The following is a 26,113-nucleotide window of genomic DNA, read 5'->3' as shown; positions in this document are numbered from 1 at the left end:
ACAATACAGACAAAACTAAACTCACAAACAGTACAATACAAATAAAACTAAACTCACAAACAATAAACAATACAGTACAATACAGACAAAACAAAACTCACAAACAGTACAATACAGACAAAACACACTAACAAAATGGGGGGGGGGGGTGCAGATCAAACACTCCTGCTTTCAGTCATAACTATTCTCCAAGTATGTCCTTATATAGATCCAGGGACCATCCTCTCCATGGTCATGTTCAGCGAGCGTTGAGGCTGCTCGTTCCATTGTCAATAGGTCCATGAAATCCCTCATCCAGGTGTCCATGCAGAAACAATTTGGCTTTTGGATCTTCCAGTTCATCATGATTGTACGCTTAACTGACATATGTGCTAGTGTAATGATGCGTTGCGTAAGTGCTGATTGTATACCAACTACCCCTATGCCCAAGAGGCATACTTTTGGGGTATTTTAATATAGAGGATAGTCTTAAAATGACCTTGTGCCAAAAACTCTTCACTGTGGGGCAATGCCACAACATGTGGATGAGTGTTCCTACCTCCCCACATCCATGCCAGCACAAATCTGAGATGGCTTGATCAATTTTTTTTATTTTACATGGTGTAATATAGGCTCGATGAACTACCTTTAATTGTATCATTTTATATCTTACACATTTGGATGATGTTGTTGTATTTTTTTAAACCGTCTCCCATTGTGGAGCAGTCAAGGAAACCTTTAAATCCCTCTCCCACTGCTGTTTAATGGAGGCCAGGCCATCTGATGAGCTAAGTGACAGTAACCTGTAGATCTTAGATACTGACCTCCTTTCTGAAGCGATCCTTCTTAGTCTGTCATCCATATCCTTGTTTATCCCCATATCTCTATTTTGGATAGAAATTCGGCCTGACCAATATTGGGTGCATAGACATTTACTAACGTGCATTTATAATTTTGTAAAAAACCTGATAGAATGATAAACCTGCCATCCTTGTCAATTATTTTTTTAGATAGTCTAAACGTCAGTCGTTTTGCTATTAAAATACTGACGCCCCTAGATGCCCCGGTACCTGGTGCTGAGTAGGCCTGGCCTACCCATCTCTGTCTCAAGCAACTTAATAGAATCCTCATCCTTCAAATGTGTCTCCTGTAACATCGCAACATCACAGTCCAGGGATTTCAAATGACTAATGACTTTATATCTCTTTGTTTTATTTGAAACCCTGTTTACATTCCAACTAATCATGTTAATTGTGGCCATCAAAAATTATACTGCGCTTTAGCTCGTTGAAAAGGTTGGATAAAAAGGAAAATACTGAATATATGTTGAAGTTATCAATGGTCTGCACCAACAAGGGAAAATACACACAAAACACATAACAAACCATACAAGAAGTGCCAATAAAAGGGCACACACATAATATAAGGGAGATAGAACCCGTGTCCATCCCCTGTCCGTGAACAAACTGATAAACACAGTTATCCGCACGCAGTGATCAGACCATGTCCTTAATTTAATGCATGATCCATGCATCCGAAATTATGATGATAAGGGCAGTGCAATACTTAACAGCAGAAAACAAATGATATATATATATATATATATATATATATATATATATATATATATATATATATATATATATATATATATACATACATACATACATACATACATACATACATACATACATACACATACACTACATAAAAAATTTATTATAATAATAAACAGTATAACGAAAGAGGCTGCCCTTAATGTTCATTGCATACCTTGCACAGGATCTTGCTCATCACCCACACTAAATAACTCAGTTGTCATGTCAACTGTCAACTGTCAACTGTCAGTGAGTGGTGGGCGTGTCATACCTCTATGCTCTGTCCATTAGCCAAAAATATGCTTGATCTTCAAACCTTTCGCTGCATCCGTGGGGTTATTATAGATGCATGTTTCACCGTCGATGGTGACTATCAGCCTTGTGGGATACAGTATGCCTTTTCGGACATCCGCGTCCCACAATTTCTTCTTGATGTCGGTATAACCGGCGCACTGCTTTTTAATTTCCACGGGTAAATCCTGGAATGCGTGAAGCGGCCTTCCTCCCCATGTCAGCTTATTTTTCTTCCCCGCGGCTCTCAAGATGTCCTGCCTATCGATCCATCTCAGCAGCCGTATAATGTATGGGCGAGGAGGTGCCAATGGGTCCGGTCTGGGTCGGAGAGTCCGATGGTGCCTTTCTACCTCTGGTACCTGGTCAGTGTCCTTTAAATCCAGAATGTATCTCAGGATGCCATTAATCATATTGTTCAGGTCACCGGCTTCCTCTCCCTCTTTCAGGCCGACCAATACGATGTTATTTCTCTTGCTCTGCGCTTCCATGTAGGTTAATTTGGTTTTCAAATAGTCCACGTCTGCAGTCAGATCTTTCAAAAGTTTTGCCGTCTACGGCCATCTGGTCTTCTACCGCTCCGATACGGTTCTCCGCGTTGGATATTCTTTGCAGAATAGCCTGTGTGTCCTTCTTTACTCCGTTGATCGATTCACTGAGCTCATCAAACCTTAGCTGGAATGAATCTTTGATGATCGAAACCTCCACAATTAGGTGCGACGCCCAAGCAGGGTTGTCTTTTAGTATATTGCTGATCTGACAACAACGCGGGTACCTAGTATCATTATCAGATACAACACGTCTTCGCAAACAAAGGCTATGGAAAGATATCACGCGTCAGATAGCCAATCTACTTCCTGGAAAAGATTATATCATCTACTCAGTGACCCTGATTTCTGATTTGTCCATCAGTCAGTCTGTCAGTAGTTGTAAATTATATCAGCTAGCTAGTCCACAAACAAATACTGAAACTAGTGTGCTACAATTTAGTTAATTTTAGTGGTTAAAAAACATCCACAGCAGCATATGACCTGCTAGCACAGGTTAGCCTATGTCAATCCCCCATAGCAACCAATCAAACCAGTCCCATTCATTTGTTTACATTTGAAAGTTTTATGTATAGAGTGTTTGCACCAACGTCACGATTTGGTCAGTAACCCGATGCGCAGCCATTTTGGCGATAAACATTGAAGTAAACAACGGGTGATTGCACGCTGAATTTAAGATTAAAGACCATTTGAACATGTCTAAACCCAAAAAAAGTTCAGGAAACCGCGTGGAAGCTGCGAGAACATACAGAGAAGGACTTAGTCAGCAGGAAAGGGCGCGATATTCTCATAAACTCAGACTAATAGGTGGTGAAGATCCGTACGAGCTGGCTCCTTCATCTTCGAGTTACGACCCGACAATTCTGCCTTCTATTGCCTATCCCGACATAGTGAACGACCTAGTTTTTTCACCAAGCCCATACACAGATGAAGACCTTAAATCTTACAAATGTTTGGATGCCTATTCCTACTATTGCCTATTGCCTGGTGTGTGGATGGGTGAGCGAGGCACAGTATCAGCTCATGATGACATGTCATGTGTATAGTGAAAGCCAAGGTATATTCAATAACGTTATACATTTGAATTTGTTTTCTAATAGTCTACTAGTACAAATGTTTGGATCGAAATGCTGATCGTTACTTTGGTAGTTCGTTCAGACGGGAGAGGAGAGGGGTGTTCGCCTCTTTTTTTGCACTCTTCTCGCTGATTTGTAATAGCTTTTGGCAATCTGAAGTACTCAGTAGAAGAAAGCAGGAAGCCGGACCAGCACTCTCAGGTTAATCGCAGCCGAATACAAACATGTTTCGGAACAGGTGTTCCTTCGTCAGTGTTAATGGCTAGCCTAATCTGAAGTACTCCAAATGCTTTTCCTGGTCCGACCGATTAGTACAGCCAAAAACACGGCAATAATTTACCATTTTGAGCAACAATGACCAGGAATAGTTGCTAGTTCGCTTGCGTTGGATACGCTCAGTATCGCCCAAAAGGGGCGAACTCCGGTTTGATGACACGCCATGAAAACACTCTATTATGATACTTACATCTAAGAGTTGGCTGTGCTCAGTGAGGGTGCACTAAAACAGTTATAACAAATCAACGGATAGCTACGGAAGCGTATTGCTGCTACACCAGAAACAGAAAAAGCGTGATAACTTCTTGTTTTAACATAAACGTTTCACGTTATAATGTGATAACTTCTTGTTTTAACATAAAATGTTTCACATTATAACGTGAAAATCATGTTTGAATAAGGAAACGATGTGCGCCGTTTGCGAGACCGGACCATTTAGGAATTATGGCTCGTGTACATGATTTGATTAAAGGGGAACTATTTTACTATTTCTTTCACTATTTGGGCACTTTTACACAATTCCTGTGAGTCTATGGAACACCTCTGTATGTTTTATTTTTTTTAAATGCATTGTTTTGTATTTCTAATCAAGTACTCAAAAACTGCATTTTTCTGTCTCAAGATCTTAAGCCGTTTTGAGGCTGGGATCCAACCACTGTGTGGCCTGGTGCCAACTGCCACATCAACTGCCACATTATTATGCAGCTGAGAAATCTCTGACATCACAGAATGCACCAATATGAGAATTAGAGACATAGATCCTATTAATATAAGTCCACATAGCTAGGAAACAATGCTAAACACTGAACAAGGCCATTTATAAGATAGTTCCCCTTTAAATTCTACTTAATGCTTGGGTTGAGACATGGCGAGATTATGCTATTATTGAGCACGGTGGATGATATTGTGATGAGTATGTGTAAGGGCCATTGAGTGTTTTTGTTATAGATTATTATTATTAGTATTATTATTATCATTATTATTATTATTATTTCCAATAGAAGGATATGATTTATGGGAATGTTATGATTATCTGTGTAACCAATTGAATGGACTCTGTTGTACTGTGGGTGGATCACCTGTCAGGCGGATCAGCCACAGCGCGGCGGAGATCATAAATGGGTGATAGGAATCAGCTGAGGGGTGTAGCCACGGGGAAAGCATATAATTTTCTGACCGATTCGGAAATGCTTCGGAAATGCTTCTGATCGCTTTAGGACGCTTCTGATCGCTTTAGAACGTTTTAGATAGTCTTTGAACCATTATAGGATAAATAGGATCGCTTTGATCACCTCTCCCATGTAACCCATACATATTCTAAATAAATCGGATATCTGTGGTATCTGATAACGGAACTCAAGGTGTGGAGACTATTCTTTGGATGGAGCGCGTACGGAAGCACTCCCCGACTACCACTAGAAGCGGACCCAGGCAGAGGCCGCTACATTAAGTCAGAAAATACGCTGTTGTTGAAGCCACCCATGGAGAGGCGCGCTTCAATAAAGTGACAAGAGGACTCGTCAGGTTGAAGCCACCCAGGCTAGAGGCGCGCTTCAATAAATGACAAGATCCAGGAAGGAAGGAAAGCATTTAGTCGGAAAACTATATGCGTTATTGAAGTGAGTCCAGGTAGAGGCGCACTTCAATAAGCATTTAGTCGGAAAACTATATGCGTTATTGAAGTGAGTCCAGGTAGAGGCGCACTTCAATAAGCATTTAGTCGGAAAACTATATACGTTGTTGAAGTGAGTCCAGGTAGAGGCGCACTTCAATAAGCATTTAGTCTGAAAACTATATGCGTTATTGAAGTGAGTCCAGGTAGAGGCGCACTTCAATAAGCATTTAGTCGGAAAACTCTGCGTTATTGAAGTGAGTCCAGGTAGAGGCGCACTTCAATAAGCATTTAATCGGAAAACTTGCTGTTGTTGAAGCGACCCAGGTCGGAGGCGCTTCAAGGACAAGAGGACTCGCAGGTTATTGATAGCGACCCAGGCGGAGGCGCGCGTCAATAAGTGACAAGAGGACTCGCAGGTTGAATGTTGAGGCAGAGGAACGCTTCAACAGTGACAAGAGAACCAGGAGAAGGAAACTGGTTGTGTTTGGAGAACGCTGTGATCAAAAGGAAGGAATCGATCAACCACAGTGTTGGAAGGAAGGATCCCCGAGGACATCAATGGAACGTTCGTGAGTAAAAGTTATCAATGAACTACGGACTACTACTTACGTTGCGCGCGCACACGGCGCCTGGGATATAGAATAATAACAGTTGTTACGAATTCATCATATACAGTAGTCATTTATGTACATATACCGCAACGGAGAAGGAATTATACTGAATAGAGAGGCACAGACCACAAAGCAAAAGACACTTAAAAGTGAACCAATAGGATTACAACACTGGTGATAGAAAAGCAGTCTGACACTGTGCTAGGCGTGGCCACAACAAAGTGCAGTCTGACACTGTGCTAGGCGTGGCCACAACAAAGTGCAGTATGACACCCAGGGGCGTTTTTATGGTTAGAAAACTATTTTTTTTTATTATTTTTTTAAACACAGAAATACGCAATTTTAGAGTAATTAGAGATGAATACTGAATAACTAGAATCATTAGAGGTTCTCAAAGTGAGGTCCAGGTCCATGAGAGGGATCTGGGCAGTCCCCATAGAAAATTCAAAGTTAACAGGACCAAATCATCAGTTTCTTATTTATTTATTTAACCTTTATTTAGCCAGATAAAACATTGATCTGGTCCAAGAAGCCCCAACAGGAGTACAAATATACATATATACACATATATATACATATATATATATATAATATATATACATATACTGTACATACATACACACATATACACCAATAACAAAATAAAAACACAGTTAAGAATCATACACATAAGCAAATAAACAAACAAACAAACATATGCACAGCCTATGTACAAAAGAAATAAACAGTTCATCTCTAGTCTTTACAGTTTTCTTCAATTGCATAAACTCAAATCAAAAGTATTACACAATTATCAAAACCTTACACTCAAGGAGCAAAATATAGGCCCAGATTTGCACCCCTACAATGTCAGCCTCACACTTTTTGCAAAACAATACACACAGTGATTTGCAAAACACTAAACACACTTGCATTACATTAGACACAGAATGTCAAATTACCACACATATGAGCCAATTGGTTAAAGACAGCCATCAGATGCACAAACACACCATTGCTTAATTGTAGATACACCAATCAGGTTTAAGCACTATAAAAATGCAGCAGGTGAGTTCACCTGTCTTCAACCAAAATGGAAGGAGAGTGAAGTACTGTACACAGAGAACGTGAAAATATACAATACATTCACCAAACACTACACAAGACAACCAATGATGCAGACTGATGAAAATATACATCTTCTCCCATTTTCCCAAATCAGTCAACATGGAGAATCACAACAAAACATTATCTTGCCAGATCCAGCTAGGCAAAGAGATAATGTCTAGTATTTTCTGTTTACATTTTTTCAAACAAAATTTTGTTTTACTGTAATTCTTACCTGTACTGGATACAGTATTTTATGTTTGTCTGGTATTTGCTGAGCTTACAGTATTATGCACATCAGGGGCGTTTTTAGGGTTAGAAAACATTGGGGGCTTCAGCCCGGGGGGGTGGAGGGGGGCTCCCCCCCCCCCCCCCTTTTTTTTTTTTTTTTTTAACACAGAAATACGCAATTTTAGAGTAATTAGAGATGAATACTGAAGAACTCGAATCATTAGAGGTTCTCAAAGTGAGGTCCATGTCCATGAGAGGGATCTGGGCAGTTCCCATAGAAAATTCAAAGTTAACAGGACCAAATCATCAGTTTCTTATTTATTTATTTAACCTTTATTTTGCCAGATAAAACATTGATCTGGTCCAAGAGGCCCCAACAGGAGTACAAATATACATATATACACATATATATACATATATATATAATATATATACATATACTGTACATACATACACACATATACACCAATAACAAAATAAAAACAGTTAAGAATCATACACATAAGCAAATAAACAAACAAACAAACAAACAAACATTATGCACAGCCTATGTACAAAAGAAATAAACAGTTCATCTCTAGTCTTTACAGTTTTCTTCAATTGCATAAACACTCAAATCAAAAGTATTACACAATTATCAAAACCTTACACTCAAGGAGCAAAACGTAGGCCCAGATTTGCACCCCTATAAGCACAATGTCAGCCTCACACTTTTTGCAAAACAATACACACAGTGATTTGCAAAACACTAAACACACTTCCATTACATTAGACACAGAATGTCAAATTACCACACATATGAGCCAATTGGTTAAACACAGCCATCAGATGCACAAACACACCATTGCTTAATTGTAGATACACCAATCAGGTTTAAGCACTATAAAAATGCAGCAGGTGAGTTCACCTGTCTTCAACCAAAATGGAAAGAGAGTGAAGTACTGTACACAGAGAACGTGAAAATATACAATACATTCACCAAACACTACACAAGACAACCAATGATGCAGACTGATGAAAATATACATTTTCTCCCATTTTCCCAAATCCGTCAACATGTCAACATGGAGAATCACAACAAAAAATGATCTTGCCAGATCCATAGGCAAAGAGATAATGTCTAGTATTTTCTGTACTCTATTTACATTTTTTCAAAATTGTTTTTGTTTTACTGTAATTTTAACCTGTACTGGATACAGTATTTTATGTTTGTCTGATATTTGCTGAGCTTACAGTGTTATGCACATAGTAGCATGAAAACTGGGACATGTTTTGTTGTGATTCTCCATGTTGAAATGTTGACTGATTTGGTTATATGGAGAGAACATTTAAATTTTCATCAGTCTGCATCATTGATTTGGGTATATGGAGAGAAAATGTTTTTTTAGCAGTCTGCATCATTGATTTGGGTATTATGTAGATAAATAAATTATATTTTCATCAGTCTACTCTACAGCATTGGTCTTGTGTAGTGTTTGGTGAATTTATTGTATATTTGCACATTCTCTGCATACTTCACTTACAGTACTGTAATCACTGAGAAGTAGAATTGCTAAATGTGTTTTAGGTTAAGCACAGCAGTGTGTGTAACTGGTTCAAACAGAATTGAGTCATATGAAACGTGTGTTTCATATGGTAACAAAATGTAGTTTTTATAAATTAGTGTATGGTTTTGACAAGTGTTTAATTTAGCAAAAGATCTGAGGTGTTCTGATAATTGTGTGTGTGGTTGTGCTAATTGTGTGTTTTGAAACACCAGGCCCTGTTTTCAAAATCATGCTTAAGCAATCGAAAAAAAACTATTGTGTGTTTCATTATAATTATGTTTCAGTCTTCTCATAAAAGAAATATTCGATTTTTGGGTCTTTTCCTGCCTTTGGTCCGCTTTGCATTCACATCTCAAATGAACCGTAGCAGGGTTCACTTGCAAGAGTGAATGAGCTTTCACACCACCCCAAACCAACCGGACTATCCGAGGAAATGAACCAGGGTTTGATTAAAGCTTATTATAGTTTATCACAGTATCATGAGCATGTCTTTGTCAGTGGACACTGGACATGGGTATGGATGGCTCCAGGTGCTGCTGTGTTAAAGTGCACATCTTCAAGTCCACAAATCGGTGAATGAAAGAATGATAGGATCAAATGAAAACTACTTACTAAAAATGGATTAAAAGTACTAAAAACCAACAAAAAATACCAAACACTAACAAACATTCAGCACAGACAATGGGGATGCTGACATAAAAAAAAAAAAAAAAAGTAAAAAAAAAAAAAAAAAAAAAATGTAAACAATTTTTTTTTTTTTTTTTTTTTTTTAAAGGTCCGGGGCTAGGAGAAAAACATCCGGGGCTAAAGCCCCGGAAGCCCAGGGCTAACGACGCCACTGATGCACATAGTAGCATGAAAACTGGGACATGTATTGTTGTGATTCTCCATGTTGAAATGTTGACTGATTTGGTTATATGGAGAGAACATTTATATTTTCATCAGTCTGCATCATTGATTTGGGTATATGTAGATAAATAATTTATATTTTCATCAGTCTACAGCATTGGTCTTGTGTAGCGTTTGGTGCATTTATTGTATATTTGCACATTCTCTGCATACTTCACTTACAGTACTCTAATCACTGAGAAGTAGAATTGCTAAATGTGTTTTAGGTTAAGCACAGCAGTGTGTGTAACTGGTTCAAACAGAATTAAGTCATATGAAACGTGTGTTTCATATGGTAACAAAATGTAGTTTTTATAAATTAGTGTATGGTTTTGACAAGTGTTTAATTTAGCAAAGGATATGAGGTGTTCTGATAATTGTGTGTGGTTGTGCTAATTGTGTGTTTTGAAACACCGGGCCCCGTTTTCAAAATCATGCTTAGGCAATCAAAAAAAACGGTATTGTGTGTTTCATTATATACATATGTTTCAGTCTTCTCATAAAAAAAAGATTAGATTTTTGGGTCTTTTCCTGCCTTTGGTCCGCTTTGCATTCACATCTCAAATGAACCGCAGCAGGGTTCACTTGCAAGAGTGAATGAGCTTTCACACCACCCCAAACCAACCGGACTATCAGTGGAAATGAACCAGGGTTTGATTAATTAAGCATTACATCACGCGCAGGAGTGGTTTGTGAACAATAAACCATGCCTAGGGGTGGTCGTTAGGCCCGAGGCGCAGCCGAGGGTCGTTAGACCCCCCTAGGCATGGTTTATTGTTCACAAATCACGACTGCAAGTGGTGTAAAGCTTTTATACAACTGCCAGATTCATCCAACCTTATTTTTATACAATAAACACACATTAATCGAAGATTTATTGAAAAAACCATCCGCCAGAAAAAGTAGTTCCCACAACTACAAAAAAGACAAGTTGCCTCCATGTGGAAGCAGCTTGAAGTGCATCCAACCAAACTACCACATCCAACTGTGTATTATTGGAATGATTGAGAGAAGTTGCCTCATGTGGAAGCAGCTTGAAGTGCATCCAACCAACTAACACATCCAACTGTGTATTATTGGAATGATTGATTGAAAATTTTATTACCAGATGCAGAATGGGTACAATACAGTACGGCTCAATACACACAATTGTTAAGGGAATGCAGACCTACTTTCCATAGAACTTCATTCTTAGATGCTTCTATATAAAGTAGGTAAAACAAATTAAAACGTTTTCTTTGCCCTATAGGAAAAAAAACGTTTTCTTCGCCCTATTTTTTTATTTATTTCTTTTAGCCTAAACTTAACCAGTTGGAAACCAGGGGTACAGTAATAAAATTAGCAATCAACCAATCAATCAATTCAATAGACCATGCTCACTTAAAACAGCGCTGCTTCTTTCTCAGTCTGACTCCCCCGCTGTTGCAGACAGAAGTGTGTGTGTGTGTGTGTGTGTGCGCGTGTGTGTGTGTGTGTGTGTGTGTGTGTGTGTGTGTGTGTGTGTGTGTGTGTGTGTTTGTGGGTACGCCAGCGTCGGACAGTGTGAGAGTGAACGCTGCAGTCAGTGGGAAGGAAGTAGAAATTTAAATCAATCAATTAATCAATCAATCAATCCGCGATTTTTCTTTTGTTCTAGATTGACTCAAGACCCATCAATTACATCATCCAACATTGTTTAAAGGACTAACACATTCCCCTTGACACAATCGCTTCATATTTAGTCGTTATGGCGCTAACAACATTCTGGCGCTATCAACATTCTCCCGGAGTGAGCCGGCGGAGTGATTATGTGATTCGGTTGTGGGCGGGTCCTGAGCCCAGGACCGTGGATTGTTGCCAATAAAGACGTGTAAATGGACTGTTTCAGCCAATCAGAGTCGAGAAATTTGCATGCCGTTGTATAAAGCTTATTATAGGACACTGGACATGGGTATGGATGGCTCCAGGTGCTGCTGCGTTAAAGTGCACATCTTCAATATCTGTACTATTTAAAAGCACAGTGCAGGACACACTCAAAGGTTATCGCACCTCAGAGATGGCAGTGGACATGTATGACAGGACAAAGGCCATATGTAATGTCCTTTGGATTGAGGAACATACTACCAGCCAAAGGAGGAAGCAGAAAAGGATGGACGAGTATGTAGTTGAGTCATCTTGTGGCACAAGCTCAGACCTCAGCTCAGGAGATCAGCTGAGACAGAGACTGTTCTATCCAGTCGTCGACAGAATGCTGCAAGAGCTTGAGAGCAGGTTCTCATGAGTTGGATAACAACTTATGAGAGGCATACAGGCATGTTATCCAGCCTCAGACCAGTTTCTCTCAGTGGAATTGCTGCAACCCCTCGCCACACATTACAATATCCAACTATTGCCAGAGGAGATGACAGTTGCAAAGTGTTTCCTGGTCAGGACAGGCAGAGATGCAGTCCCTACTATCCAAAGTGTCTTTTCCCTCCTGGATGATAATAATAATAATAATAATAATAATAATAATAATAATAATAATAATAATAATAATAATAATAATAATAATAATAATAATAATAATAATAATAATAATAATAATAATAATAATAATAATAATGCATTTGATTTATAGGGCGCCTTTCAGGACACTAAAAAAAGTCCACAAATCGGTGAATGAAAAAATTATAGGACAAATGAAAACTACCCAGATAGCAAAAGGTGTTAATTCAATGTTGATTTATGGTCACAATGCTTGCTTTTTGGTTAAGGTCGACGATTGATGTTGAATCACCCATTAACCGCTAAAGCAATTGACTATTGTTGAAAACATATCATTGAATCAATATTGTTTTGTGGTTGCATTTTAATGATTGAAATGCCAATATCTAATAAATGTTGAATCAACGGATGCTGTTCAACGTATATGCTGTTTGTCGTCATTACGTTGGCCCGAATTCCCCCCCCCAATTTAAACAGACGTACGTCCCAGCATGCAGCTGAGCACTCGATCTCTCAATGTGAACTGCTGTTCAGAACAGCACGTCTGGTTCCCCCCGGATTTGATTCTACTGAGTGCTTTACAGTAAGTTTTGGCTATATTACTTTTATCTTAACTGTGTTCTGTGAAAAATAACGTTATTGTGAGTGTGCACCAGTGGATCTTGACGGCGTTGTGCATGTGATATGCTGCAGTTTGGTAGGTAAATATATATATACGTCAACTAAGATAAATATTCATGAATATTCGTAGCGTGTGCTTAATATAACTCTGGAGAGTGTGCAAGTGGAATCGTACGGTTGTTTAAGTTATTTCGATGTTAATATTACGGTTGTTTAAGTTATTTCGATGTTAATATTAAAGCGCCAACGATTATAAATTGCGTGGTCCAATTGCGTGCGTTGTTACTGAATGACGTTGTGCGACTCAGCCAATCAAAAGCATGCTTATTGGGTGAACAGGAAATAGTCAAGGAAGCACGCGCTAGCTGGCCTAGTAAACACGTGGATCCGTAAATGCAACGTTGCCTACCAGACAACAACGGGACCGCGTGTTTCTTTTTGTATGGCTGTTCAAACTAATTTTACAGTTCTGCTAGCTACATGCAGTATTTAGCGAGCTGGGTTAGCCGGTTAGTTGGCTTTGAATCCCGGCTGCGGCTAGGTAGCCAGCTAGCTAAATGCACCGCGACAAAATGGCGGCGCCCATGTTGATAAAGCGCTTCACATAACAAATCGTTTTTTCTTAGAAACTGCTTATTTTTATAACGTGATTTTTTTCTGTGGCTTATCTAAATACTAATTTGATGCTATGACTATGTTTATATCGCTATATGCTTCATCTCCCCTTGCACTCTTTCTAAGTTGGTTAAGGTTAGAGTTTGTCTTAGAGCATGGCGATAGAACGCCAGGTAGTTTGCAGGCTGTTTGAGACTTAATTGTTCTAGCCAAGTAAATACCACAATTTATGTACCATTACATTGACTATATAGTTAGACGTTTGGTTATATACATGGTATTTTCTAATGAACAATATAACAATAATATAATAATGGACTCTCTTGATATTGATCAAAATGTAGAATTATGCAAGCGTTTCACCCTGCACATTGCAATGCAGCACATTAATGTCGACCCTCCTCTCTTTTTTCTTTCTTTTTCCAGAATCACGTACCAGTTTCAAGAAGCCGCACGTTGCAGCAATTGAAGCAAAGACCTGTTCTAGCCAAGTAAATAGCACAATGTATGTACCATTACATTGACTATATAGTTAGACGTTTGGTTATATACATGGTATTTTCTAATGAACAATATAACAATAATATAATAATGGACTCTCTTGATATTGATCAAAATGTAGAATTATGCAAGCGTTTCACCCTGCACATTGCAATGCAGCACATTAATGTCGACCCTCCTCTCTTTTTTCTTTCTTTTTCCAGAATCACGTACCAGTTTCAAAAAGCCGCACGTTGCAGCAATTGAAGCAAATACCTGTTCTAGCCAAGTAAATAGCACAATTTATGTACCATTACATTGACTACAGCACCTCATCACTATGTCATCTTATTCTCGGGCTAAAAGACGTAGAGTCAACAAATTAGTGAGAGAGACAGAGCAGGCTATCCTCACTGATTATAAGTTAATTGTTGCTGCTAATTCAAGGACAAACCATCACTCTTTAGAGAACACAGATCCTGTCACAGCCTATACTGAGTGCCTGCTCGATTTACCAAAGACAGACTTGCCACTAGATTTAACAACTAGATCAGACTTGCCACTAGATTTATCAACTTCAGACTTGCCACTAAACAGACCACTAACTATCAGTGATCAAAGTGAAAATATTGACTCACCAGGTGAGTCAAATGCACATTTTGAAAGTATAGCTGGGGATGACGAAATTGAACCTGAACATGTCTTTGACAGTGATGAGCATAATGAAGATTTCCTCATGACAAGTTTAAAATATTGGGCAACATCCTATTCAGTCTCTCTGGTTGCACTATCATCTTTGCTGTCCTTTTTGAAGATGTTTCACCCCACCCTTCCTAAAGATGGAAGAACATTGCTAGGAACACAAAAACATGTGCCTACCACTAAGATTGAAGGGGGAGAATACTATCATTTTGGTTTAGTCAAAGGGGTGCTTTCACGGTTGGCATGTTTGATTTTACCGGCAACTCTGACAACTCTTAATTTACAGTTTAATATAGATGGTTTACCTTTATTCAAAAGTTCTAAACTTCAGTTTTGGCCCATACTTGGAAGTCTCAAATGTGACTACACAAAGTCCCCATTTGTTGTTGGCATTTTGTGTGGTCTCAGCAAGCCAAAGAGTGTTTTTGAGTACCTAGAGCAGTTTGTCAAAGATCTTCAGAATGTACTGTCTAATGGCATTATTTATAATGACAAGCAATTTGATGTACAGATTTCTTCTTTCATTTGTGATGCCCCGGCTAGAGCTTATATTAAGCAGACCAAGGCATTTAATGGCTATTCTGGTTGTGACAAGTGTTTTCAGGAGGGTGTATGGAGAAATAAAATGACATACCCTGAAACAAAAGTCAGACTTAGGACAGACTCCAGTTTCTCAGACATGGTTGATGAGGCACATCACAATGGGACGAGCCCTTTAACAGGTTTAGTTAAGATGGTTTCTATGTTTCCAACTGATTACATGCATCTCTGTTGTCTCGGAGTTACAAGGAAACTGCTTAATATATGGTTAAAGGGGAAGAATTTGGCAACAAGGGTCCCTTCCAAAACTGTACAAGCCATTTCAGGTAAACTGCTAAAGCTACGTCCCTACATGCCTTGTGAATTTAACCGTAAACCAAGGGAACTGTCAGAGTTAGATCGCTGGAAAGCTACTGAGTTGCGATCCTTCATGTTGTATTGGGGTCCTGTTGTTTTGAAGGATTCCCTACCCAGTGAGCTGTATGACAACTTCATGTTGTTTTCTGTTGGAATGTACTTGTTGCTGTCCCCTAGTATTTCTGAGGAAATGTTGGCCTTTGCGCACAAGTTGATGGTTTCTTTTGTTGAACACTTTGGGACAGTGTATGGAAGAGGTGAAATTGTGTACAATGTACACCAGCTTATTCATTTGGCTGAGGAATACAGGAAGTTTGGCACTCTAGATAATATCTCAGGATTCCCTTTTGAGAACTATCTTGGACAAATTAAGCATCTTCTACGCAAGCCACATCAGCCTCTACAACAGGTAGTGAAAAGGTTGTCTGAAATTCCACATGTTGGATCCCCATGTCCCACAGATGATCCAATTTTGCGTAATATTCACACTGATGGGCCTGTCCCCCCACAGTTTACTTCTTCACAACAGTACAGGAAGGTCTCCACTCATCGGTTTACTTTGTCCACAAAGAAAGGAGACAATTGTATTGAGGTTGGAGATGGATTTGCATTAGTAGAGAATATTCTTAAATCAGAGGAAGAGGTATATATAATTTACAGAAAGTACAGACACAAACAGCCATACTACATGTATCCCTGTGAATCATCATACATTGGTACATACAAGGTCAGTGGCTTGCAAGAAGATATAGGGATAGGTAAACTTTGCTATATCAAGCGCAAATGTCTTCTCTCTCCAGACGGAGATGGTGCCATTGCAATACCACTACTTCATTTAACAGCATAACCATACTGCCCTACAAAGCTAAAGTGCAGTAACTATATTGACACACTGACTCTAACGTCGGATTTCGGGGCATAACTTACCTCATTAATAAATACACAATTAGTACAATATTACATGTACACAGATAACATGTTTGGCTGGCCAATTGAAACGCTTAAAGGAAAACTCCAACATTTTGTGAAATTAGCTTATTTAACATCTTCCCTGGAGTTGGACAAGAAGATGCATACCTTTTTCGTCTCTCTGCATGCTTTGGGCTTAGGGAACGCCTGGACCGTTAGCCTAGCTTAACTTCATCACTGGAAGTGGGGCAGACATCTAGCCTAGTTCACTACAGTCAGGAAATATACTCCAAATACAACTCCCAAACGTTCCTGTAAACATGTTGTGACCTGTGTGTTTACCCCGTCTCCCAGTCACACAAGTCACACGAGTCTCCCAGTCACATGAGTCTCGTGTGACTGGGAGACTTTTGTGACTTGGAGACTTGTGTGACTTGTGTGACTTGGAGACTTGTGTGACTTGTGTGACTTGGACTTGTGTGACTTGTGTGACTTGTGTGACTTGGAGACTTGTGTGACTTGGAGACTTGTGTGACTTGTGTGACTTGGAGACTTGTGTGACTTGTGTGACTTGGACTTGTGTGACTTGTGTGACTTGTGTGACTTGTGTGACTTGGAGACTTGTGTGACTTGGAGACTTGTGTGACTTGTGTGACTTGGAGACTTGTGTGACTTGTGTGACTTGGACTTGTGTGACTTGTGTGACTTGTGTGACTTGTGTGACTTGGAGACTTGTGTGACTTGGAGACTTGTGTGACTTGTGTGACTTGGAGACTTGTGTGACTTGTGTGACTTGTGTGACTTGGAGACTTGTGTGACTTGGAGACTTGTGTGACTTGTGTGACTTGGAGACTTGTGTGACTTGTGTGACTTGTGTGACTTGTGTGACTTGGAGACTTGTGTGACTTGGAGACTTGTGTGACTTGTGTGACTTGGAGACTTGTGTGACTCGTGTGACTTGGAGACTTGGACTTGTGTGACTTGTGTGACTTGGACTTGTGTGACTTGTGTGACTTGGAGACGTGTGTGACTTGGAGACTTGTGTGACTTGTGTGACTTGGAGACTTGTGTGACTTGTGTGACTTGGACTTGTGTGACTTGTGTGACTTGGAGACTTGGACTTGTGTGACTTGTGACTTGGAGACTTGTGTGACTCATGTGACTTGGAGACTTGTGTGACTGGGAGACTTGTGTGACTTGGAGACTTGTGTGACTTGTGTGACTGGGAGACGTGGTAAATACACAGGTCACGACATGTTTACGGGAACGTTTGGGAGTTGTATTTTGATTGTATTTGAAGTATATTTCCTGACTGTAGTGAACTAGGTTAGATGTCTGCCCCACTTCCAGTGATGAAGTTAAGCTAGGCTAACTGTCCAGGCGTTCCCTAAGCCCAATGCATGCAGAGAGACGAAAAAGGTATGTATCTTCTTATAACTCCAGGGAAGATGTCAAATAAGCTAATTTCACAAAATGTTGGAGTTTTCCTTTAAATGCTTCAAAAATGCAATGTGTGTAGTGCACTTTGGCTTTGTAGGACGGTATGGGAATGGCTTGTAAGGAGAGATCATTATGAGTACCGTAAATTCTCATTTCAGCCCTTTGAAGATGAATGGTGAGGTGGTGCTGTGGTCAGTTGTACAGTTCCCAAATGGTGGGACAGCAGTAGTTCTAGAGAGCTGGTTCGACCTATTCTATTATTATTAGTCTATTATGTATAGTGTATCGTGCGGCTACCGTTCTACAGTGACCAGCATTACCAACGTTTCCTCGTACCAGCTAGTGTGCTTATCCAGGCTGGGCTGCTTACCCTGGCGCTTTCACCCGAGGAGCCCTAGACGAGGACCGTGTGGATATGTACACTGGATAACCTACACCGACGGCTACAGACAGAAATAAGGCTGGTACTATAGATTATTCACTTTGCGTATAAATACGTTTCAGGTGGATACAGCAGTTTGTTACCCCAATAAGTTGAAGCCTTCACCACGATACAACGTGCTGTGAAGTGTGCCCGTTTTGCCCCAAAATAGAGCCTTGAGACCGCGTGCAAATTGATAGCTGAAGTGTCAGAGTTTAAAGCTGTATCGTTGAGTTCGACCTATTCTATTATTATTAGTCTATTATGTATAGTGTATCGTGCGGCTACCGTTCTACAGTGACCAGCATTACCAACGTTTCCTCGTACCAGCTAGTGTGCTTATCCAGGCTGGGCTGCTTACCCTGGCGCTTTCACCCGAGGAGCCCTAGACGAGGACCGTGTGGATATGTACACTGGATAACCTACACCGACGACTACAGACAGAAATAAGGCTGGATTATATTAGTTTAGGATGGTATGGGAATGGCTTGTAAGGAGAGATCATTATGAGTACCGTAAATTCTCATTTCAGCCCTTTGAAGATGAATGGTGAGGTGGTGCTGTGGTCAGTTGTACAGTTCCCAAATGGTGGGACAGCAGTAGTTCTAGGGAGCTGGTTTAATGCTAAAGACCAGACTGTGTTATGGCCCCCTAAACACATAAAGCTCACAAAAGCCCTTCGAGATGGACTGCAACCAGATGATAAATGGATCACCTATAAGGATGTACGTGAGCTTACTGCGTGTGGTGGGTATTTCGTGCAACACATACACAAAAAGTGAGGACGCAAATTGTGACGATGCACATATGATAAGAGGTACATATATTTTTTCGTTAAACACTGGACTGCAGATATGTTAATTGTCATTTTCTCTCTGCTCTTTCCAGAGACCCATGATGAGGCCAAAAAACGAGAGACCAAGTACACCTCAACTATGTGTCCAACCTCTGAAATTGAATCTGAGGACGAAGGAGATCTCCGCCAAAAAAGAAGATCCAGGTACAGTGTTCACTTTGTTAAAGGGACAACTCTCCCTAGGGTGTTGTAAATAATGGCACTGCTGTTGTAGTTGCAAGTAGTGCTAAAAGGATAACACACAGTGGCCTGAGGGCCTATGTATTCAGACTTTAGCCTTGACTAATAAACGTAGTATCATAACTACATTTATTTATATGTGTGTATATATATACTTTTTTTTAGGCCAAATCAGCAGTATGTGCACTCGGACTCTGACTCGAGTGGCGACGCCAAAAGAAAACGTTTTGCCAAAGCACCTGATGTGGGTTTCCCAGGTATTGATGCAATGCATTTATTTTATATAGGCACTTTGGAAATGGCTACAGTTAATAATAATAATAAACAGTTAAACAAATTAGTCTGACCATGTACCGACAAATTGAGCATTTTAATTTGATTGGACTTCTGCATTTCTTGCAGTTATTCTATAGTTGGCCCAAAATATATACATTGTGAATAACATGCCAACTAAAATATGTTGTAGGACAGACTCCAAAATCGAGCCGGTCTCGTAAGGCGCTAAGATACGTCAACCCTCCAGTTGTTGGCCAAGACCCTACAATGAATGGTATGTTGCTATGCATGTTAAAATGCCAACTAGATGACTGTTTAAACATGATTTGTAGCATCTTTAATTCTCACCCTGGCTTACCTTTTTTAGATTCTTTGGATGGTGGCAGGATCTACAGCTATTTAGATTCGTTGCAGACTCCTGATCCAAATAACAGTAAGTGAACCCATATCTGTGTTCTTGTGAGGAGATGGCTGGCAGGTCGCTGGCATCATGCATGCAACAGAATACATGTTTACAATGTGCATGCCAGCCCACTACAAAAATTCAAAGCCTTCACAACTTGCAAGCAATGTCACAATAAAAATGTGTAGTTGTACATAATGCTTTTATATTGAGCACAATTTCCACCATGTTTGAGTCGCAACTTATTTTACATTTCCCCTTTGTAGATCTGGTTACTAGCAACTACCGGCAATCGCTAACTCAACATAATGGTGAGTTATCAAGCAATCTCATAACATAATATTCTGGCATGTTTAAAATATCTGTATTGTCTCGCATTGTCTTTGATATTTTTATTAAAGTAGTATTTGGCAGTGCACGTGAAATCAGCTGAATGGAAATCAAACATTTTCTCACATGGGGGATTACAATAGCGTCATTTGCTAATAACTTTGTGTATTTCCTACTGTGTTTCAGCCGAGATGCCAGGATTTGATATTGTTCAGTATCACCAGCAGCAGCAGGCCTCACATGTCCAGCAGCTGCAAGATCGACAAAGTGCAAGTAGTGGTATGATACTGTACTCTTTCAGTAACAGTGTTTTGAGAGACGGGGATACAACTCCTTACACCCCTTCCTGACATAGAGGGACGCGAGCGAGCGAGAAAAAGTGATTAAAATGTATTCGTTTCAATCAGACTATCCTGACCTGCCGCGAGCGACAGTGAACTGAGCAGCGATGTCGTTCACCCCTCAAATATTCGCTCGCTGTGTCTCTAGTTGAGCGATTACGCGGCCGAGTCCCGCCCCTAAACACTTTTTATTGGTCGAGAATCCAGGTAACACACACTCGGACACGCGCTGCGTCATATCAGGACAGTGTCGTGTGCGATTTCGTCTCCAGTTCGCTCGCTTGCTGCCTGTCAGGAACCGGTGTTAGTGATTGTGACATGTATGTTAATTTGACTGACAAGTCAGATTTTGTATTTTTAAATATAATGATTTGTTTCTACAGGGATGTCGGGATGCAGCTCGGGGCAATACTACAGTCCCCCTGGTCTCTCACAACATGCACAAAATGGTATGCCATTTTAGAGGGAACTACCACCAGTTTGATCCAATGCAGTCAAACTAGTGAAATATATAACTATGATTTTGTTTCTACAGCGATGTCAGGACACAGCTCAGGGCAATCTGGTGTTTCACAGCGTAGACAGATGGCCGGCGATGACGGGCAGCTTATGAAAGGCAAGTCTATTGGACATGGTGTAATTCCTCGTGTGATTTGCTGCTTATTTTTATTTCTCACTTAATGATTTTAACTCTTCTTCTGAAGACCTTACCATCCAGAAGATGAATTCAATGCTTGCTGAATTACTTGTCGTGGTGAAGGATCTATCCAGAGATGTGCAGTTCATCAAGACCGAGTTGGCTGAGGGCAACATATCTGGTGGGACCAGGGGACACGGGGTGGCCACCACAACCACTATGCTCCCCTTCCAGCTGCCAATCGCCAGTGAACAAGACTTCAATGAGGCAGAATCATTACTGATGGAGCAATCAGTCCGTCAAAAGATGGTAATTTATTGAACTGCATTCATTTATCAAATGTAGATCATTTCAGTGTGGTCTTGTTCAGGGGAAAAATGTGTTTAGCACTTTCTAGTTCAAAACGTGTTAGAGCTTGTATATCTGCTATTTATGAAACGTTTTGAAATTGTTCAAATATACCGTTTACATATGGACAGGAGGGTTAATGTGGTTAAACCTAATGACTGGCATGGGCTGGAATATCAGTGCATGCATAAAGTGTGTGTATAAACAAGTTGGTTGCTCTGTGTTCATAAAATAAACGTTATGCTGTTTCTAACGCAGGGCCTTCATTTTCTTCTCTCTGATTTAGATTTCTCGCCTGGCTTTGGTAGGAGGCACCAATTCAGAGAACCTGATCAGACTGATGTTGAAAACTGCTATGACCAACGCCCTGGCCAGTGGGTTCAACTGGGCTGGAAAGAAAGACAAGCGTTGTTCAGAAAGCAAGAAGCCATTCAAGCACACCACACTACAAGCCTGCATGTTTGGTGAGCTTCCTCCCCTGCAAACTACTTCATAGGTTAAGTTTAGGTAGTATGGTGGTGATGCTGGTGATGCTGGTGATTCAGAATATAATTATGCTGTTGCAAATGGAAATGGAAATGGTGAGCTTTAGAGGTGCATGGATACACATTGTATTGCGATTGCTTAATTCTCTTTCCTGTCCAGTCTAACTGGATGCTGACTGTAGCTTGTTACTGTAGACCTACAGAGTGAGTCATTGAGTGATTAAAAAAAATCGCACTCGTGTGAAGTGAGGGCCGGGTGCTCTTATCATCGTACATCATCTCACCCACCTCTCTTCCTCCCTTTTTTATTTTTGTGTCTATCAGCTGCTGCTCGACAGTTTGACCCCAAGCTGACCGACCAGGACTACAGCGAAACTGTCAAGAAGTGGCTTCGTTATGCGCCAGACCGGGAGGGAGGCATCTCAAGGAACCGAAGTGACCCAAACTTAATTGTCAAGCGAACCAGAGTCAAACTTAGGGTACCCCAGCACAGCACAGCTACCCCAGCACAGCACAGCACACACTGTTTCCCTGGTTCATACAGTACAAGGAATTACCCTGATGGACACTGTTCTTCCATGGACGGCATCTACTTGAATATGCTGCTTCAGCCTGTTCTTGGAACCGAAGTGACTTAATTGTCAAGCGAACCAGAGTCAAACTTGGGGTACCCCAGCACACTGTTTCCCTGGTTCATACAGTACAAGGAATTACCCTGGACACTGTTCTTCCATGGACGGCATCTACTTGAATGACTTATGCTTCAGCCTGTTCTTGCAGTGTTTATTTTTTTTATTTTTTATTTTAACCTTTATTTACCCACGGTAGGTTCGCTGAGCACAGATGCTCTTTTTCAGCTACGCCCTGCTTCACATTCACAGAGTTCCATTCACACCTGGGAGCTGCCCAGGCCTAACAAAATTAATAGTTGGTTTCAGGTTGCCGACCGACCCTGCCGATTTAGGTGCGACCCAATATATTTTATGAGTTTTTAGAAAAAATTATATAAAAAAAAAAAAAACGTTATTTTTTTTTTTTTTTAATAACGTTTCATAGAAATCTTAGTCAAACATTTAGTATTATGGATATTAAACATGCTGGCAGAGTACATGCATCCATGTTGTTGTGAACATTTTAATTAAATAAAGAAATTCCCTATCCATAGTCGCCGTGGGAAAGAATAAAATAAAAAAATAAAATAAAATAAATTCCCTACCTACCCATGGCCAAACTGACAACCAACCTGAAACCAACTATTAATTTTGTTAGGCCCCAGTACAACCACAGTCTGACACTGTTGGCCACTGAGCAACTCCACTGGAGCAGTTGGGGGTTTAGTGCCTTGCTCAAGGGCACTTCAGCGGTTGGTGTTAAGGGTATGGGAGAGAGTTATATGGGAGAGAGTTATAGAAACATTAGGGGTGTAACGGTACACAAAATCCACGGTTCGGTACGTACCTCGGTTTTGAAGACACGGTTCGGTATTATTTTCGGTACAGTGGGGGGGGGGGGGGGGGGGGGGGGTAATAAAAAAAAATTGCTTTTCATTTATCTATTTATTTAACTGTATTAAACAATATAAAACGAATTGGCCATAATTGACTGAGCGAACTAATGCTTACTGCTGTAACCTACTAATAACACTTAAGTAAATCTGAAGATTATTATATAGCAGATGCCTTGGAGGATAAGTCGTGGACAACTGTAGATCATCTAAGCTCCACTGTGTTTAAATTCAAATCCTATGCCATTGTTTATATTTAACCCTTGTGTCTGAAAACTAAAATATTATACTCTTATTAGGGGACTAAATTGAAAAACTCCATAAATAATAATTTCCCACTTTCTTTTCCATAAATATTTTATTCAACTTCAGCCCTGATCATAACCATTTTTTATATAATTTTTGTAATGAAATACTCCCACTTTTCTGAAAAGAGTTGTTAAATATGACAAAAAAAAGAATATGTGGTGGTTATGATCGGGCTGAAGTGGAATAAACAATTTATGAAGAGTAAAAAAAAAAATACAAGATAATTAAAAGATTATGCCACATATTATGTTGGCTCATCACTGCAAAGTTATCAAACAAATACGAATCTGATCAGACACAAGGGTTAAGTTGTTGTTCCCTTTCTAATTTCCTCAAACATCTAGTCTAGTTAATGTTAATGTGTCTAGTTATTTGACAATTGATGCTTTTTGTTGGACATTTCAGTCAGTAGTGAGCTCATACTTTGAGCTCATAAGTTTATAGTTAAAATGATTGCAATCTTGTCTTCGTTGTGCATGAATGCGTGTGCTCACCACACACAATATGTGTGTCACTATTCTGGCAGTGGCTATATTGTTAATGAAAGCCTGTTTGTTTTTTGTAAAAAGTTTTAGTCACTAAGTTCTGATACCCTAGAATTTTTTTTTTTTCATATTAAAGTCATGTTGTCATTTTTGTTCACACATTTTTGGAAATATGGTCATATAAGAATTTTATTATTATTTATTTAACAATAGTGTGTTTAACAGCAGGAAAAAAACATGTAATGTTATGATGTATACATATCAGCAGCAATATTTTAATGTAAAATGTACATTAATCAGTATTGATTCCTTAACTTTACAAGTTACAAGTAGATGTACAAGTTACAAATGTACAAGTAGAGTACCATTTAGATTATGGTTGAATAAACATTGATGTCTAACATTGATTCAATATAAAATCAACTAAAATGTGCATGTAGATTACCATTTAGATTATGGTTGAATAAACATTGATGTCTAACATTGATTCAATATAAAATCAACTAAAATGTGCATGTATATTACCATTTAGATGATGGTTGAATCAACATTGATATAGTATCAGCTATGGTTGACACCTAACGTTGATTCAACGTTAGGGTCATAGACAACGATCTATATAATTTAGATGTCAGGCTTCAACATAGATTCAATATTTCTGCTGAACCCTATTTCAACGTTGATTCACTCATTTTTTGCTATCTGGGTACTTACTAAAAATGGATGTTTAAAAGTACTAAAAACCAACAAAAAATACCAAACACTAACAAACATTCAGCACAGACAATGGGGATGCTGACATTAAAAAAAAAAAAACAAAAAAAAAATGTAAATTTTTATTTTTTTAGATCCGGGGCTAGGAGAAAAACATCCGGGGCTAAAGCCCCGGAAGCCCAGGGCTAACGACGCCACTGATGACACCATCACGTGGTTTCGCTTTAACGCTCCTTTTCTTTGTTTGCAGTCACAGTCAAGGAAATAAAACACAACGCAAATACCACAGAGTAGCCTACTATTATCAGTAACCTCAATATACTGTGACTAAGGTACCTTCGAAAGAAAACAATCTCACACTTTTTACTGTAGGATGCATTCTCTTTGGATTTACACATCATCACTGTACTGCATCCATTTAGTAGCTTCGCCATAGCATACATTTGATACATTTTGTTAGTAATATGAATGTTGATCTCAAAGTGAATGCTTGTCTGGAGGACAAATTAAAAGATGCCCCAACAGTCATCAATGTGATAAAAGTGTGACACGGAAATGGGTGGTTGGCTATTATCATCATAGATATATATAGAACACTAGATAGCTTAAGGCGGAGTCACCAGCGTCACTGAACCGCCGCCATCTTGGGAGGGTCAGCCTTGAGTGAGAGTGAGTGAGCTGCACAGACAAAAATACTCATAACTCGCTGAAATATTGACTGATTTACAAACGGGTTGGTTTGCTATAAAGATCAAAGATGTAGTTATGATACTGCATACGTATAAAAAAAAGAATTTTTTAAAGATGTTTTTTTTTTACAAACCGCTTGAATCATAGCCACGTTAATAATGCTTGTAATAAACCAAACCGTTTGTAAATCCGTCAATATTTCAGCGAGTTATGAGTATTTTTGTCTGTGCAGCTCACTCACTCTCACTCAAGGCTGAC

The sequence above is a fragment of the Notolepis coatsorum genome, assembly GCF_963971535.1.
Source record: "Notolepis coatsorum genome assembly, chromosome: 7".
Taxonomy (NCBI): Eukaryota; Metazoa; Chordata; class Actinopteri; order Aulopiformes; family Paralepididae; genus Notolepis; species Notolepis coatsorum.
This window is presented reverse-complemented; position numbering follows the sequence as displayed.